General features: G+C 38.3%; 1 protein-coding gene across 1 annotated transcript in view; it reads right to left on the reverse strand.

Moving 5' to 3' along the window:
• LOC308467736 (androgen receptor-like) overlaps positions 1 to 19,175 on the reverse strand; it is a 439,420-nt gene that overhangs the window by 202,249 nt on the left and 217,996 nt on the right.

The following is a 19,175-nucleotide window of genomic DNA, read 5'->3' on the forward strand; positions in this document are numbered from 1 at the left end:
CTGCAAGAAAGAAGATTCCACCTAAACATTAGGAAGAACTTCCTGACAGTAAGAGCTGTTTGACAGTGGAATTTGCTGCCAAGGAGTGTGGTGGAGTCTCCTTCTTTGGAGGTCTTTAAGCAGAGGCTTGACAACCATATGTCAGGGGCTTCCGGAGGCGGCGCGAAACAGCAATGGCGGTCCTCTTCGGTCTCTGAAGAGGGGCTCCGCAGGAAAGGGTCGTCCGCTGCGGCACAGCGGTGACCCATCAAGAAAAACCACGGGCAGAGTGAGGACTCGGCGGGCACCAGGAGCGACCCCAAAAGCGAAGAAGGGACCCCGTAAGGGGCTCCGGAAACGTGGAAGGGGGAGCGGTGCTGTGAGTTCATCGCTCTTTCTGCGGGAGCGAAGCCGCGCGGCTGCTGCTGATGAGCGCCGACCTTTCTTCTTGAAACATCAGGCTCTAAACTACTTACTCGTGAGTAAGGATTATTCATTTTGGGACTTAAAATTTTAAATTTGGCTGAAAGCGGGAGACGATAAACAGGAAGCCCGTCTCCCGGCAGTGCTTTAAAGATCAAAGGCAAAGAGCTTAACAAGCTGGAAGCAGTTTTAAAGGATTATAAATTTGGGACTATCGTGTGTTGAAGGAATTGGCTTACAAAAGGGAAAAGAAAAGACTTTTATTTCTAAGTGTATTGGACTTTAAATGGGACTTTCCTCCCCTTTTTGGATTATAAAGAAATAAAACACCAAACCTCGGACTGACAGGAGAAAAAGAGAGCTGTCATTGCGGAAACTGTATTTAAAATAGAAACTGTTACAGTTGAGTGTTGCTGGCAAGATACAATTAAAGAAACTGTTATTGGCACCTTTTTTGTGAGACATTGTGGCAATTTGGGAACAGCTCTGCAAGTTAAAAAAAGTTTATGAAGAACTTTTGGTTAAATTGTTTGGGACTGCAGGGACTTTAATGGCGGATAAATTTCTTTCCTTTCTATGAACTACAGTAATACTCCCCCTAGTGGAGTTTTGGATTTACAAGTGCCTGGGAACAAATTTTATTTTGACTCTCTGTGGCTTTGCTATTTACACTTTGGAACTGTCCTTCCCATGGGACAATATATAATTTGACCTTGACTCATAGACAGGTGTGGAATGAGTGGCCAACCGAAAACAAGATCTGCTAAAACGAAAGCAAGACAAGCCCAACTTGTACAAACAACTTTGACTACTCAGTCACGTAGATCATCTGTCCCAGCTGTTTTGGGAGCACAAGAAAAGGAAGTTGCACAGCCTGCATCAGAGGATATGGCTGAAGGAGGATCTGATACCTTCTTAAAACAAATGCTAGATCAATTTGCAATTTTGAATAAGAAGGTGGATGACCAATCGGCAAAAATTGATCAAGCCACATCCTCTATTACTAAATTATCTGACCAAGTTGCACAACATACACAAGTTATTGGGAACCTTAAGGAAGCAACTGTGGAAAATCGGAGATTGGCTGAGGCAGCAAATGAAAAAGCAGAACAAGCAAACCAGAAAGTTGAGGCTATAAAAGGGGAGGTAAGGCCACTACACAAGCACATCAGTGATCAGCAGGCCTACCTGGCTATGGTGGAATTGAGAAACCGGGAAAATAATCTGAGATTAAGAGCTATCCCAGAGCTTGAACAGGAAGATTTAATTGGTTATTTGACAGCAGAATTTTCTAAGTTCTGGGGTATAGAAGAGGACAAAGATTTTAAGATTACAACTGCGTTCAGATTGGGAAGAGTCGTGAAGAGGGACAGGCCCAGAGACTGTTTGATTATTTTGAGATCCAAGCAGGAGAGAGACAAAATATTAGGCCTTCACTTTAAGAAATCACTTGATATTCAAGGCAAAAGAGCAGAATTTTACAGAGATATTCCTAAACAACTTTTGGACCTCAGAGCCACATACACAGAACTAGCAAGACTACTGAGAGGTAACGCGATTCCATATAGGTGGGAGTTCCCCCAAGGCTTATCTTTCAACTTTAAAGGAAAGAAAGTTAAAATTAAAACAACAGAAGATAACCAGAAGTTCCTGCACGACCACGGAGAAGACCTTCAAAAGGGAGCAGCAGCTTCTTGGCCACCGCCATTGCCTGGAATAGCACTGACACCTACACCCTCGGGTTCAGAAGAAAAGGAAGACACCCCACTATAGGAACAACAGATTGACCCACGATGTCCCTGCAGCTGTACAGTTGGAACATAAATGGCGGGAATTCCCCGGAAAAAAGACAGAGGATTTTCCATATTTTGAAAAAAGAACAATTGGATATTATTTGTTTGCAGGAAACGCATGTGACTAGACTCCACAGGAAAGTGCTAATTAACAAAAGATTAGGTCAAGAATTTATTTCATCAGACAGAGTTAAAAAAAGAGGCGTGGTAATCTATGCAAAGGAGAACTTGTCACCGAAATTTTTATTTAAAGATGAGCAAGGAAGAATTTTGGCAATTGAAATACAAACACAGGGAGAAAAATTTTTGATATTAGGGATTTATGCACCAAATGAGGGGAAATCGGAATTTTACAAGAAGCTGCATGAGACAATGCTGGACTATCTGGACTATACCAACATCATAATGATGGGTGACATGAATGGGGTGGTTTCTACTCACATGGATAAGTCACAAAATCAGAACTTAACTAAAGACGGCAGACTACCGAAAACTTTTTTTGAACTAACTGACAACATGGACTTAATTGACATTTGGAGGACAAAGAACCCCTTAGGTAAAGAAGGAACATTCTTTTCTGAGGCCCACCTGACATGGACAAGAATCGACCAAATATGGACGACTAGAGGGCTGGCACCCAAGACTAGAAAAGTGGAAATCTGCCCAAAGACTTGCTCCGACCATAACGCCTTGAAAGTGGAATTGAGACTTACTCCAACCGGTTCTTTCAGATGGAAAATGAATGACACCCTACTAAGAGATCAGGAGATTGTAAAGAAGGCCCAAAAAACTTTAAAAGACTACTTTGAAATTAACCTGAACACTTCGGTGGAAAAGAGAATAATCTGGGACGCAAGCAAGGCAGTAATGAGAGGGTTTCTGATACAACAGAACACAATTAAGAAAAAACTCTGGAATGGAAAAAAGGATAAGATATTAGAGAAGATAAGAGACGGTGAGAAAAAATTGAGATTAAAACCAAAATCAAAAGAGGTTTTAAGAGAAATCAAATTCCACCAAGCACAATATGCGAAATTGATAAACCAAGAAGTGGAATGGAAAATTAAACAAATGAAACAAAGATCATTCGAATCGGCGAATAAATGTGGAAAACTGCTAGCATGGCAGTTGAAAAAGAGACAAAAACTGAATTTCGTTACAAATCTAGAGGTGGAAGGGAGAAATATTCAGAAACCAGAAGAAATTAGAAAGTGTTTCCAGAAATATTTTAAAAAACTTTATACACAAGGGCCTCAGGAAGTGTCTGAGATAGACCAATTTTTAAAAGTTAATGGTTTATCAAAACTATCTCAGGAGAAGAGGACAATCTTGAACTACAGAATAACACAACAGGAAATTGAGGGTGCCATTCAGAATATGCAAATAGGCAAATCTCCAGGCCCAGATGGACTTACCTCCAAGTATTATAAGACATTAAAAGACTACTTGATACAACCACTAATGGAGGTTTGTAATCAGATTATGGAGGGGAGGAGGGCACCGGAAACGTGGAAAGAAGCTTTCATCACATTGATACCTAAATTGGAAAATGAAAAGACTCAGCTTAAGAACTACCGTCCCATCTCACTCCTAAATGTGGATTACAAAATTTTTGCTGATATTTTGGCAAGCAGATTTTAAAAAATACTTAATGAAGTAATTCACAAGGACCAGGCGGGCTTTCTCCCAGGGAGACATCTGAGTGATAATACCAGGAACATTATTGATATTTTGGAACTTTTACAAACTAATATCAATACGAAAGCTGTGTTAATTTTTATTGACGCAGAGAAGGCCTTTGATAACATTTCTTGGATGTTTATGAAGAGAAACTTGGAAGGGATGGGAGTGGGACGGGGGTTTGAAAATGGAATAGAAGCAATTTATTCTGAGCAAAAAGCTAAACTGATAGTGAACAATGTGGTGACAGATGAGTTCAAAATTGAAAAAGGGACACGACAGGGGTGCCCCCTATCCCCTTTATTATTTATTTCAGTCCTGGAGGTGCTATTGAACATGATCAGGGAGGACCGGTCGATACAAGGAATACAGGTCGGAGTGAAACAATATAAATTGAAAGCATTTGCAGATGATTTGGTTTTGACATTACAGGAGCCAGAATCTAGTACAAAAAGAGTATTAGAACTGATTCATGAGTTTGGTCGGGTGGCGGGATTTAAGTTGAATAAGCAAAAAACCAAGGTTCTGGGGAAAAACTTGACATTTTCAGAAATAGATGGGTTCCAGAAGGAGACAGAACTAAGCGTGGTAAAAAAAGTGAAATACCTAGGGGTTCATTTGTCTGCTAAAAATTTGAATTTATTTAAAGATAATTATGAAAAATGTTGGTCGGAAATCAAAAAAGATTTGGAAACCTGGTCAAGATTGAAACTTTCCTTGTTGGGTCGAATTGCAGCTATAAAAATGAATGTATTGCCGAAAATGTTATTTTTGTTTCAGGCCCTACAGATTGTGGACAGAGTGGAATGTTTTGGAAAGTGGCAGAAGGATATATCTAAGTTTGTCTGGCAGGGCAAAAAGCCCCGGATAAAGTTTAAAATACTAACTGATTCGAAAGAAAGAGGAGGGTTTGCCCTGCCGGACCTGAGATTATATTATGAAGCTGCGGCCTTCTGCTGGATGAAGGATTGGTTACTTCTTGAGAACACCGATGTCCTAGATCTGGAAGGGTTTGACAATGCTTTTGGTTGGCATGCATATTTGTGGTACGACAAGGCAAAGGTTCATAAAATGTTCAAAAATCATATTGTCAGAAAATCAATATTTATGGTCTGGACAAAATATAAGGACTTACTAGAAGGTAAGACTCCGAGGTGGCTATCACCAGCAGAGGCTAAGGCCTGGAAAAAACCCAATATGGAGGTTGGTTGGTTGAAATATGGGGAAATTATAGAAAAAGTTGGAGAAACTTGGAGGCTGCAGAGTTATGAGAAATTAAAGAATAAGGTGCAAAATTGGCTTCATTATGCTCAAATTCAAGAGGTTTTTAAAGTGGATAAAAAAAGAGGTTTCCAGGTGGAAAAATCGAAACTAGAGACAGAATTGTTGGAACCAAAGACCAAGGTACTTTCGAGAATGTATAACTTACTGCTTAAATGGAACACTCAGGATGAGACAGTCAAATCAGCAATGATAAAATGGGCTCAGGACATTGGGTACAACATTATGTTTGAAGACTGGGAAAGGTTATGGACCACTGACATGAAATTCACGGCATGTAATGCCTTGAAAGAAAATATTATGAAAATGATATACAGGTGGTACATGACCCCAGTCAAGCTGGCTAAGATATATCATTTGTCTGATAATAAATGTTGGAAGTGTAAGGAGGCTGAAGGGACATTCTTTCACCTTTGGTGGACTTGCCCAAAAGTGAAGGTTTTCTGGGAAATGATCTACAATGAGTTAAAAAAGGTGTTCAAGTACACCTTTCCCAAGAAACCACAGGCCTTCCTCCTGGGCATTGTCGGCCAGAAGGTGTTAAAGAAGGATAAAACTTTTTTTATGTACGCAACTACAGCAGCAAGAATTCTCATCGCAAAATACTGGAAGACTCAGGATTTACCCACACTGGAAGAGTGGCAGACGCAATTGATGGACTATAAGGAGCTGGCCGAAATGACTGGCAGGATCCGAGATTTGGGAGAAGAAGCAATGGAGGAGGATTGGAAAAAATATAAAGATTATTTACAAAAATTTTATAAGTTATATGAATGTTAAGAATTCGCATGATTAGGGAAATCTAGCTCCAGCAATAAGATTAAGGTATGGTAAGCTAAGTTATATGAATGAAAGGATTAAATGTTTAAAATAATATTATATATGTTTTTAGTGTAAATAGACAATAAGTATTTTAAACATAAATTATAACTATCTGAAAGAGCAAAAGAATACACGAAATAAGGTTATAATTTGCTGAAAAATTTTATTGTAAAGAATGCACGGTGAGGGAGACGTGGGGAAGTCCGGTTGGTTATGGAAAAGTGTTTTGAAAAGATGATTTTTTCTTCTTTTCTTTTTTCTTCTTTGTTATCTCTTTGTATATCTGACTTTGTATCTCTATCTGGAAAAAACGCAATAAAAAATATTTTTTTTTTTTAAAAAAAAGACAACCATATGTCAGGAGTGCTCTGATGGTGTTTCCTGCTTGGCAGGGGGTTGGACTCGATGGCCCTTGTGGTCTCTTCCAACTCTATGATTCTATGATTCTAAGTTTTCCCCAATATGATCTCAGTTCCCCACAAGACTTTACTGGAGGTATGTACACGCAGATACAGTAAGTCTTTCTCAGGAGACTATCAGAAAGGGACAACACTAAAAAATTAGGGGTGGTCAACGAGGGACACTGTTGAATTGATACATTAAGAGAGGTTGACATCAGCACCGCCAGCCCCCCACTAGGCCTTCCATACTTCACAGTTTTAAGAGCTGGTTGAGTGTAACTTGTAAAACCCTGTAATTCAACCATAGTGCCCTCTTTTGCCCAGGTTTCTTGAAGAAAGATGATATCATGTGTTTGTAGATAAGAACAGAAATCACTGTCTTGGATCTTGTTCGTCCACCCTGTTACATTCCATGAGAGAAGTTTAATTGTTTTACAGTGATTTACTCTTAGTCAATTGTTGGCCAATGTACTCTCGGAGTTTACCAGTTTTTGAGGCAACAGGGTATTGCTAATGCTAGTGGAATAATCCAAATGTTCGATTATTTCAGTCATCGCACATAAAGTACTCACATTTGTAATCACTGGGCCTTTTCTTTGCAAATTGCTCACCAGCAGGGTTTCCTTGGGCGTAGTTCCTGACTCCTCCTCATCTAAGTTTCTCATCTTTGTCCAGTACTCCGGTGGTTCTATAGTTATCATTCTGTTGTGGTCATTGGGTCTATTGTCAGTCTCTACCTCCGATTCTTTAATCTCTTTCAATGTCTGGCTCATAAGAACAAGCCTCTTGATAACTGTTTGTTGCTCTTCCTGAGGGAGATTCCTAAAGGAGCTGAGAAAATCCTCTTCCAAAGGATTTACAGAGTGCTCAGATTCCTGAAGATGATTGTCTAGAGGAATCGGCTGTTTCTTTTGGCTCACCTGGTTATTTTGATGTTGGGCATGATTCTGCGAAATCCACTCAGGCATGTCTGTTTCCTCCCTACCTGTCAAGTATTTTTGTGATGTCATTACTTCCATTGGGGATCCAGGCTTTGGTTTTGTGGGCCCCTCTGAAGCACCAGTCCTCATCTTACATAAGGGTGCAACAACAGAATTGCAAAATACCCAGGTTGGAAAAACTCCTCTGCTTGACAATCTGAACTTCAGCTTGTGAATCAGTGAGGGCAATCTAGTAGAGGAAAAAAGTTAACATAATTTTTTGGATTTGGTTTGTGGTATTCAAGGGGTCAGTCCCAACTAAGTCGATCTCTGTAAGTCCAATGCCAAGGAAGTCTGATAAATGTTGTTTGGAACGCTGGGCACCTTTCCAATTAGGAGTTTGATCTGGCCCTCCACAAATTGCCATGCAGATCTTTTTTGGTTGGAAGATTAAATAAGAAGAGTTTGTTTTAAGAGCCTCTGTGCATTCTATGTCGAGCTTAGGGGTCTGCTCTTGTCACCATTTCACTTCGGTACTTTGGTGTTCTGTTAGTGCCTGCTTGTTATTAGCTGATGAACTGTGGACCTCTTTGGATAATTGGGATAATCTCCCCCAGAGGATTTACTAGCACCATAGATTATATCCTAACATCTAATAATGTGCCAATTAACCGAGATACCTTCAGGATAATTCCCAGAGATGAAAGTGACCACTTTCCACTTGAGCTATCTCTGACATCATTCGTTTCTTCTGCCTTTCCTAAATTATTGGATGAAATGGAATATCTGATACGTGGAAAGAGAAGGTTAAAATGGAATGCACAGGTCCAAGAAAAAATGATTCAGATCCTGGATTCCCATGAATTTGCTTTATTAAAAGGGAAAATGTTGTTGGAAACAGGAAATGTAATCGGACTTTATGAGAACATAATCAACCGAATGCGCCCACTGATGACCACAACTAGTGTGATAAAAAAACAAAAAGTTTAAAAGACAGACTTGGTTTGATCAGGAATGTCAGAATAGCAAAAAATGCCTATCTAGGAAATTAGAAAATTGAAGTTAAAACATGATAAGCACAATCTTGCTCTACAAGATGAGGTAGCCCAATTATAATACAATTATAAATTATTACTTAAAAGCAAGAAACAAATATATTATGAGCAACAGTGGAAAGCGCATTGGGAGACGCAGCACTTCAAAAGGACTCAGGAAAATTTTGGCATCTGGTTGCCCAAGGTGCAAATGGGTTGGGCTACTCGTTAGAAGCATCTGTCTAAGGAAAGGATTGGGTGACATATTTTAAAGGAATAGATGGCCCTCGTTCTGACTCACCCTCACAGGTTTACTACACTCAGTAATTAGAACTGCCAGAATGGCCAGATGTCACGCCCAATCAGATTAAGAGGCTAATCGTAAGCCAACTAGCCAATATAGCTCCAGGAGAAGACATGATCCCAATGGAGATTTATAAGATAAGACCTGATTTCTGGTCACCCATTTTTGCAAAACTGTTTTCATACATTAACAGCTCAGGTCACATACCAGAAGGGTGGAAGCTGAGTATAATTGCCCCAATATATAAAAAGGGTGATAAGAAAAATCCTGCCAATTATAAACCCATTAGTTTGTTAGATGTAGCCTCTAAACTATATGCCAGGCTCCTTCTTGGGAGACTGGAAGAATGGGCAGATACAAAAAAGGTGATATCTGAACTCCAGGCAGGTTTCCAAAGAGGGAAACCCATACTGGACCAGTGCTTTGTGATGAACTTTCTGCTATGTAAATACATCCATAATTTGAAGAAAAAACTATGTCACTTTTATTGATCTAAAGTCAGCTTTCGATACGGTCCCAAGACACGCATTGTGGCAAAAATTGGAAAAGACAAATATAGATCACCGTCTATTACTTCTCATCAAAACATTATATACTGACACATTGATACAAGTAAAGGTGGATCTGGCTGGCCATCTTACTACTAGATTTTTAAATTATTTTTTAATTTTTTAAAATTCAAAATTATAACAAGACATATTATCTAAAAACATATCATCCTTGTTTGTTCCCCCATTTTCCCCCCCTCCCCCCTCCCACACAAAACCCACCCAACCCCCTGACTTCCCTCAGTTCCAGTCTTTGGTTTCTCTAAGAATGCTGTTTTCTGCATGTTACAAAGTTGTATAGATCCTCAAACTATTTAGCTCATTATTATCAATAAAAAGTTTGTGAATGTTTATTCAAAACCTGCCAAGGAGTCCAGTTTGCTTTGTTGCGTCTTCAGATACTTTGTAAAGGGTTCCCATTCATCCTTAGTCACAGTTATCCTTGTCCCGTAGCTTATATTTCAGTTTTGCCAGTTCTGCATAGTCCATCAATTTTTCTTGCCGTGATTCTTTAGTTGGGGTTTCTTCAGTCTTCCATCCTTGTGCTACCAGACCTCTCACGGCCGTTGTCGCATACATGAAGATGTTTTTCAACTTTTTTTGCAGGTCTTTCCCTACAATCCCCAACAAAAAAACCCTCGGGTTTTTTAACAAATGATAAATGGAACATTTTCTTCAATTCGTTGTATATCATTTCCCTTTTTTTTTAAAGCATTTATTAATTTTCCAATAAGAACATCTAATTAACATATCAAATCAAATCCAATAAACTAAAAAAATATATCCAATTGTCTTCCAAATTGTAATAATTTTTGTTTTGGCTTCCCATGGTCTGAATTCCGAAGCGCTTTCAACATCATAGTCCTGCCTCTCACCATCATCAATGTTTTTCATAATTCCATATCACGATTTTTTCCTCCACGTTTTGACTCTGGTGCTGTGATCCTCATTCATGTCAGAAAACAGATATTTTTTTTTCCTATGGAGTGCAGATTTGTCCATATATTGTACTCTTTCAGCTGTTTTTCTTTTTCATCGCACCGCCTTCATTTAATTGCATCCAATTCCAGAGTTCTGTCCAGCTCTTTGAGAATTGTTATTTTGGCAGCTCCCAAATCGTTAATCTTTCCTGTCCAGGTGTTATCAAAGAAACAGAGAAACCTTCTAAATCTCCTTGTTGATTTATTCTTAAGCAGACTGTTTGCAATGTAGCCATATATCAGACAGTTAACAATCATTTGGCCTTTGGAATCCACCCAATCCCCCCTCCGGGCCCTAGAGGGGGGCTGCCAGACATCCATTTAGCCCTCTCTCTCACTCATAATAAAAAACTTCTTTTTGCAAACAGTTGTATATATAATATTGTTTCCAGTCTTTATGACCAACCATCAGTTAGCTCCTGTTTCTCTTAATCAGGGAAGTATTTCAGATATTCCATAAGTGCGTGGTGGGTAGACGCCATTTTTGTTCTTTGTTCTTTGTTTTCATCTTTAAAAGGCATTTCAAAACTTAGAAGAAAAGCGGCTGAGAATAGGTCCCAATTATATATGAAAGTCCATCTGTACTCACTTTTTGAAGAGCAATTTAGGTTCTTAATGAGGCTTGGCATGCAATACAGATTGTTAATGTTAGAGGAAGAAGAAAAAACATACCAAGCCCCTCCAGATTCCAAACATAATGATGAGGATCTCTTTGAAGTTCGATCCTTTGCACCAGAGACTGTACATTCTGCAGGTTTTTCCCCAGCTTCGTCAGTTCAGAGCGTGTCTGTTTGTTTTTCAAATCTTTATATTTTCCCAAACAGATGCCTCCAGCTATGGGGTGGCATTGCAGGAGTGTCGGTCCGTCACTTGCTCCGTGACCCAGTGCCCCTGCCGTCTGCCACATCTGCAGTCTGGGGCAAAACGGGGGTTGTCGAGACAGTCCTCCCCTGCCCTGGGGAGGCTGCAAGGGCTAATTACCCCCATATCAGCCCTGAATTATCGGAACGGCTGAAGTCCGATCGTGTGGGATCCGCCATTTTCCACCGCCGGAAACAGGAAGGGCATTTCCCAAATTTTTTTAATTACCTTACAATCCCACCACATATGATAAAATGTCCCCTCCTTTTCCTTACACTTCCAACATATATTTGGACTAGTTTTGTACATTTTCCCTAACTGCACTGGTGTTGTGTACCATCTGTATATCATCTTCATGTAATTCTCCTTCAATAGGGAACAATCTGTAAATTTTAAGTCAGTTTTCCATAATTTTTCCCAATCTTCCATCATAATGTTGTGACCTACATCTTGTGCCCATTTAATCATAACTGATTTTACCTCTTCATCTTTCGTCTCCCATTCTAATAGTATGCTGTATGCGGCCTTCAGTAGTTTCACTTTCCCTTCAGTCACTTCCGTTTGAAACCTAGATCTAGTATAACTAATTCTTTTCTTGCTGTCTTCTTTATGTGTTTCATATAGTTGCCGATAATGCAACCAACTCTGAAAGTGGTCTTTGATCTCATCATAATCTCTTAATTTCCATTTTCCATCATGTGAGCCATTTTCCTTTCTTTCCAAGTGGTTTGAGCAGTAATGCTTCATGTGGTGAAAGCCACCATGGGGTCTTTTGTTCCAATAACTCTTTGTATCTCTCCCATACTCTCATTAGTGATTTCCTGATTATATGGTTATAAAAACTTCTATGAACCTTTCCTTTCCCGTACCATAAGTATGCGTGCTCTACTTACTACTAGAATTAAGACCATTACTGGAGTCAAACAGGGATGCATTTTGGCGCCTTTCCTGTTTAATGTTTATATTAATGACATGGTTAAAGAACTGGAGGACCTACAGTTTGCCCCTGTCACAATTCTCAACCAAAAACTCTCAGTCTTAATGTATGCTGATGACCTAGTACTTGTATCTAGAACCCAGGTGGGCCTGAGACGGCTGCTTGTGAAATTAAGTTCATATTGCATGAGGAATGCTTTATCTATAAACTATGATAAGACGTAGGTCATTGTATTTGGGAAGCGCCCTAAAAAGCATGTTTGGCACCTGGATGAACACATCATAAACCAAGTAAATACGTTTAAATATTTGGGATTGGTTTATTCAGAAACGGCATCCTGGAATATACAGCTATCCAATTTTAAATTGCAAGCCTTTAAATCAGCAAAAGCTATTTTGAAATTCACTGCTTGTAAAGGTGGAAATCTGGTTAACCCAGCTCTGTCTGTGTATAAAGCAAAAACAATGGCCCAGATTTTATATGGTGCAGAGGTTTGGGGTACCTCAAAGGTCTCTGGTTTGGAACCCTCACAGAATTATTTTTTAAGAGTCCTTTTAGGTTTACCCAAAGACGTGCAATCTGCCATGGTCAGGTTGGAAACTCCCATGTTGAGCACTGTTGTTGTTTAGTCGTGTCCGACTCTTCGTGACCCCATGGTCCAGAGCACGCCAGGCACTCCTGTCTTCCACTGCCTCCCGCAGTTTGGTCAAACTCATGCTGGTAGCTTCGAGAACACTGTCCAACCATCTCGTCCACTGTCGCCCCCTTCTCCTTGTGCCCTCAATCTTCCCCAACATCAGGGTCTTTCCCAGGGAGTCATCTCTTCTCAAGAGGTGGCCAAAGTATTAGAGCCTCAGCTTCAGGATCTGTCCTTCCAGTGAGCACTCAGGGCTGATTTCCTTAAGAATGGATAGGTTTGATCTTCTTGTAGTCCATGAGACTCTCAAGAGTCTCCTCCAGCACCATAATTCAAAAGCATCAATTCTTTGGCGATCAGCCTTCTTTATGGTCCAGCTCTCACTTCCATACATCACTACTGGAAAAACCACAGCTTTAACTATACTGACCTTTGTTGGCAAGGTGATGTCTATGTTGAGCATAGAGAGCCAAATAGATAAAAGAATCCTCTGCTACTGGTTTAGAATTCAACAGATGGACAACACTAGGCTACCAAAAAAAAATGCCTGATTGAGCTCTCGAATGGATTACTGCTTAAAAACTGGGTACATCACGCTGCCCAACTGATGGGCAAATATGACCTCTCAGTGACCGAGATCAAAGAACTTCCCTTATATTCCCAGAAAAATATTTTTAAACGAACCATAAGAGCAGTGGCAACTAAAAATGACCTAAACTCTATGTACACATCCACATGCGCCCTATTATATTTTAAACTTAGAGAGGCCTGTGAACATACACCTTATTTCAATGAGCTTTTACAGAGTTATGATTAAATACAATAAACTCTGCTTATAGAGATGGGAGACACAGAGGCATACCAACAAACGAACATGTTTGAATTAGGGGATGTCCTGAAGCAGAGGACCTTATGCATTGCATCTTGCGCTGCCCCTTATATAATGAAGCAAGAGAACGATTTTTAGCACCTATAATGACAAGGTCCCCTGGCCAGAACCCCTCTGACATGATTTTATATCTCCTCGCAGACACAGATAAGTATGTGACCTGGCGTGTAGCACTCTTTGCAACTGCCGCTAGGAAAATTAGAACAAATTATATAGCCAAGGTAGCCTCCAACTGTAAAGAAGATGAATTTATTTGACCCTATCTACATCAAGTTATATTCTATCTTTATCATCAAACTCCAAATATAACTGCACATTGTGTTAACATTATTTTTTAATATATTAGTGGCCATGTGGTGATTTTAGCCTATAAATTTTATTGTTTAATGTCTTAACCTGTATATTAAGGTACTTTTATAGCTCTGTTTAGAGTAGGTAATGACTTGACAATATAAATGTTTTAAGTTTTTTTGTGTTAATCCAGCATATTTTCTTTTAATTGTTGAATGATTCTGTGTACATTGTGGCAGCCTTTGGCTATGTGCAATAAAACTGACTTGACACTCTTATTCTAAATATGTTTTCAATGTCCAGTATCAAGTCCTGTTCTCGTACTCCTAGCCAATCTGCTATGGCTTTTGTCAATTTCGTAGTTATTTCTTCATCTTGACTCTCTTTGATACAGCGCAGGCAGAGAATCGTCTCTCTTTGTTTCATCTCCAAGACAGTCAAAGCATCCCAGGTGTCTTCTTGTGTTTTCCTCAATTCATCAATTTCCTCTTTGTTCTTTTCTTGATACCTTTCTTGATACCTTTTCATTTCTTTTTGATCTGATTTATTTTTTTTCAGTTTCCTCTTGTTTCTGCACCTTTACTTTGACCTCCTGGACTGTTGTATCTAGATCTATATGTTTGGCTGTCAACTGATTTACTTGGTTAGAGAAATCCATTATTAAACTAGATTTTTTTTTTCAATTTTGGATCCCATACTTTCCATCTTACCGTCTAGTATTATGTTCCCGTCTAGTATTGTTATCTTTTCACCTAATTTTTTCCCCATTCTTTCCATCGCCGCTAAGAGAATTTTCATGTCCATGTTGTTCTCACTTTTTACAACTGATACTCTCCATGAGTGATTGTGAGATGAAGTAAGGCCACTCACTGCTGAGGCTTTCTTTGATCCCATCAGGCTATTACACCGTCTGCTCTTCCTTTTTATTTTCTTTTTATTTTTTGTATATAATTTTTATTAATTTTCCAATAAAAACAAATTTATAACACAATTAAACATTAGGAATTCGTCACACGTCTTTTTTCTTTTAGACTTCCATCAACATGTCTGATAATTTTCCGCAGTTATTACATATCTTCACATTTCTTCATTTATATTGCACTATGTATATCTTATCTTACCATGTTATTTAAACAATATTTCTACCAAACCTTCTTACAAAGCTTCTTGGAAACTTACAAACGTTATATCATTATCACAAATATTTTTAATATATTCTGTAAATTTATTCCAGTCCTCAGTGAATCTTTGGTCCCGTCGGTTGCGAATCCTCCCTGTTAATCTGTCCAGTTCTGCATAATCCATTAATTTTGTTCTCCATTCTTCAATCGTGGGCATTTCTTCTTGTTTCCATTTCTGGGCCACAAGAGTTCTAGCTGCTGTTACTGCCTACAAAAATATTTTCTGATCCTTCCTTTTTATCTCACCACCTAAAACTGCTAATAGGAATGCTTCTGGTTTTTTAACAAATGTATATTTCAATATTTTCTTTATCTCATTATATATCATTTCCCAGAAGCACTTCATTTTTTTACATTCCCACCACATATGATAAAATGTCCCTTCTTTCTCCTTACATTTCCAACATTTATTACTCACCTTATACATCTTACTTAATTTGACTGGTGTTATATACCATTGATATATCATTTTCATAACATTTTCTTTAATTGTGGTGCATGCTGTAAATCTCATCCCTTCCTTCCATAATTTTATCCAATCATCAAATTGAATGTTATGTCCAAAATCTTTGGCCCATTGAATCATAACTGATTTAACCTCTTCATCCTTCAAATGCCATTCTAATAGTAATTTATACATCATAGATAAATTTTTAACTTCATTATTCAATACTTCTCGTTGAAACCTAGATTCTTTTTCAAAATAGCCTCTTTCTGCAACCTCTTTTCTAAACATTTCATTAATCTGAAAGTAATGCAGCCAATCATTTACATGTTCTTTCACTTCTTCATATGGTTTCATTTTCCAGTTACTTCCTTCTTTCTCGATTAAACTCCCATATGTTATCCACCTCCTAGTCATATTGATCTTTTTAACACTCATCACCTCTAATGGTGATAGCCAATGTGGGATTTTTGGTTCCAGTAGGTTTTTATACCTACCCCATACCTCAATCAGAGATCCTCTAATAATATGATTTTCAAAACCTTTATACACTCGTTTCTTTTCGTCCTTTAATTATTGGAATTGCTTGGAACAGAAACAACATTTTCGGTAACACACTCATCTTTATTGTTGCAATTCTTCCCCAAAATGATAATTTCATTCTACCCCACACCTCTAAATCTCGTTTAACTTTATTCCATACTGGTACATAGTTATTTTGAAACAAATCAATATTCCTGGAAGTCAATACAATCCCTAAATATTTCACTTTCTTTACCACCTCAATCTCTGTCTGTTGCTGTATTATTTCACTAATTTCTTGGTCTATGTTTCTCACCATTATTTTGGTTTTTTTTCTTTCTTATTCAATTTAAACCCTGCCACCTGTCCAAATTCTTCCATTTCTTTTAGTACTTCTTTAGTACTCTTTATAGGATCTTCTATCATTATAACAAGGGACGCGGGTGGAGCTGTGGGTAAAACCTCAGCGCCTAGGACTTGCCGATCGTATGGTCGGCGGTTCGAATCCCCGCGGCGGGGTGAGCTCCCGTCGTTCGGTCCCAGCTCCTGCCCACCTAGCAGTTCGAAAGCACTCAAGTGCAAGTAGATAAATAGGTACTGCTTTATAGTGGGAAGGTAAACGGCGTTTCCGTGTGCTGTGCTGGTGCAGGCTCGCCAGAGCAGCTTCGTCACGCTGGCCACGTGACCCGGAAGTGTCTCCGGACAGCGCTGGCCCCCGGCCTCTTAAGCGAGATGGGCGCGCAACCCCAGAGTCGGTCACGACTGGCCCGTACGGGCAGAGGTACCTTTACCTTTACCTATCATTATAACCAAGTCATCAGCATACGCCTTTACTTTATATTGATTACGGCCAACTGATACCCCTTTTATCTGTTCATTGTTTCTTATTGAACTTAATAAGACTTCCAGGACCGATATGAATAGCAACGGTGATAGAGGACACCCTTGTCTTGTACCCTTGGTTATTGCAATATTTTCCGTTATTATATTATTGAGAATTAGTTTTGCTCTTTGTTCGGAATATATTGCTTTTATGCCATTTAGAAAAGATTGGCCCATATCCATCGCTTCTAAGTTTTTTAACATAAATTCCCAAGAAATATTATCAAAGACTTTCTCCGCATCCACAAAAATTAACATTGCTTGTTTATCCTTCCTGTTAGTCAGATATTCCATTATATCAATTATATTTCTTATGTTGTCTTTCATCTGTCTACCAGGAAGGAAACCTGCTTGATCCTTCTGTATCATTTCCTTTAAAATTCTTTTCATCCTATTTGACAAAATGTTTGCGAACATTTTGTAATCATTATTTAATAATGAGATCGGCCTGTAATTCTTCACTTGGGTCAGATCTGAGTCCTGTTTGGGAATAAGAGTTATATAGGCTTCTTTCCAAGTTTCTGGTATTTCCTCCTTTTTTAAAATGTTATTCATCACTTCTTTTAATGGTACAGACAGGGTGTGTTTCATTTCTTTATAGTATCTTGCACTAAATCCATCCGGTCCCGGTGTCTTCCCACTTTTCAGTTCTCTTATTGCATTTTTAATTTCATCCATTTCGATTGGCTCATTCAGTTTATTTTTATTGCAATTCGATATTTTCTGCACCTCTTTCTTCTTTAAATAGTCTTCTATTTCTTTTGTATTACCTCTCCCTTTTCTTTTATACAATTCTATATAAAAATCTACAAATCCTTTCCTAATTCCTTTTGGATTTTCAATATCTTGATCTTCCACTTTTATTTTGTTTATTGTATTTTGCTCTTTCCTTTTTTTAATTTGCCAAGCCAGCCATTTTCCAGACTTATTTGCAAATTCAAAATTCCTCTGCTTCATTTTTTAAATGTTCCATTCCACTTACTTATTAATTACCATCGCAAATTGAGTTTGAAGCACTTTTATATTTTGTTTCACTTTTTCATCCTTGGGCCTAGTAGTTAATTTTTTCTCGTTTTCCATAATTTGTTTTAGGATTTCCTTTTTCCCTTTTTCTCTCATTTTGTTTTTAATTGCATTTTGCTGGATAAAGAAACCCCTCATCACCGCTTTACTAGCGTCCCACACCGTACACATTCTTGTGCCTTTATTCACATTATTTACAAAGTAGGCCGTTAGGCATTTCTGTGCCCTTTCTGATCGTCCAGCAGGTTTTCATTTATTCTCCATCTGAAAGATTTTTCTTCATATCCTTTTAGAATACATTTAATTGCATTATGATCTGAGAAGACTTTTGGTTGTATTTCAATCTTTAAGGTTCTCGATGTTAGTTCATTGGATATCCATATCTGATCAATTCTTGACATTGATTGATTTGCATCTGAAATAAATGTGAATTGTTTTTCTAATGGGTGTCTTAGTCTCCAAATGTCCGTCAAGTTACAGGTGTCTGCCATTTCAAAGAATGATTTTGGAAGTTTCCCTTCTTTTGTTTTCCCAGATGCCCGTAGTCTATCCATTTCCATCGAAACTACACCATTCATATTACCCAATATTATGATCTTTTGATCCAAATATTCAAATAATCTTTCCTCCACATCCTTAAAGAATTCCATTTTATTTCCATTCGGTGCATAAACTCCAATGATTATCAATTTTTCACCTTGCCAATTGACTTTGACTGCTATAATTCTCCCTTCTTCATCCTTAAATATTTGTTGCGCCTCCAGTTTATTTTTTATGTACAATACCACTCCTCTCTTTTTACTTTTATCAGATGAAAGAAACTCATTTCCTAATTTTTTATTTATCAGAATTTTTCTGTGCGTCTTTTTAACATGCGTCTCTTGTAGGCATATAATATCCAAATTCTTTTGTTTTAAAAATTGTTCAACTTTATTTCGTTTTTTTATCGTTCATTCCATTAACATTCCATGTCCATAATTTTAATGACATATTGTATTCCAATTAATATTTCAATATTACAAAAGTTTTTACTTTTATAATTTCTTTTCTTCTTCTTCCCCTTCTTCTTCTTCTTCCCCCTGTTCATCTTCTCCTTTTCCTCTTTTATCCTTTTTGTCTCTCCCTTCTTCTTCCACTAATCCCAGAAATTCTGCACCTGCTCCCATCCTTTCTACTTCTTCTTCTTCTGTCATCAGCTCCTTGTATCTTCTAAAAAAATTGTCTACTTCATTTGGTCTTGTAAGTCTGTGCCTTTTCCCTTTGTATGTAAATGCCACTTCTTCTGGAAATTCCCATTTAAACTCAACTTGATTTTTCTTCAGAGACTGTACCAAATGTCTAT

Source organism: Podarcis pityusensis (genome assembly GCF_964106645.2).
Source record: "Podarcis pityusensis genome assembly, chromosome: W".
In the NCBI taxonomy this organism is placed as follows: Eukaryota; Metazoa; Chordata; class Lepidosauria; order Squamata; family Lacertidae; genus Podarcis; species Podarcis pityusensis.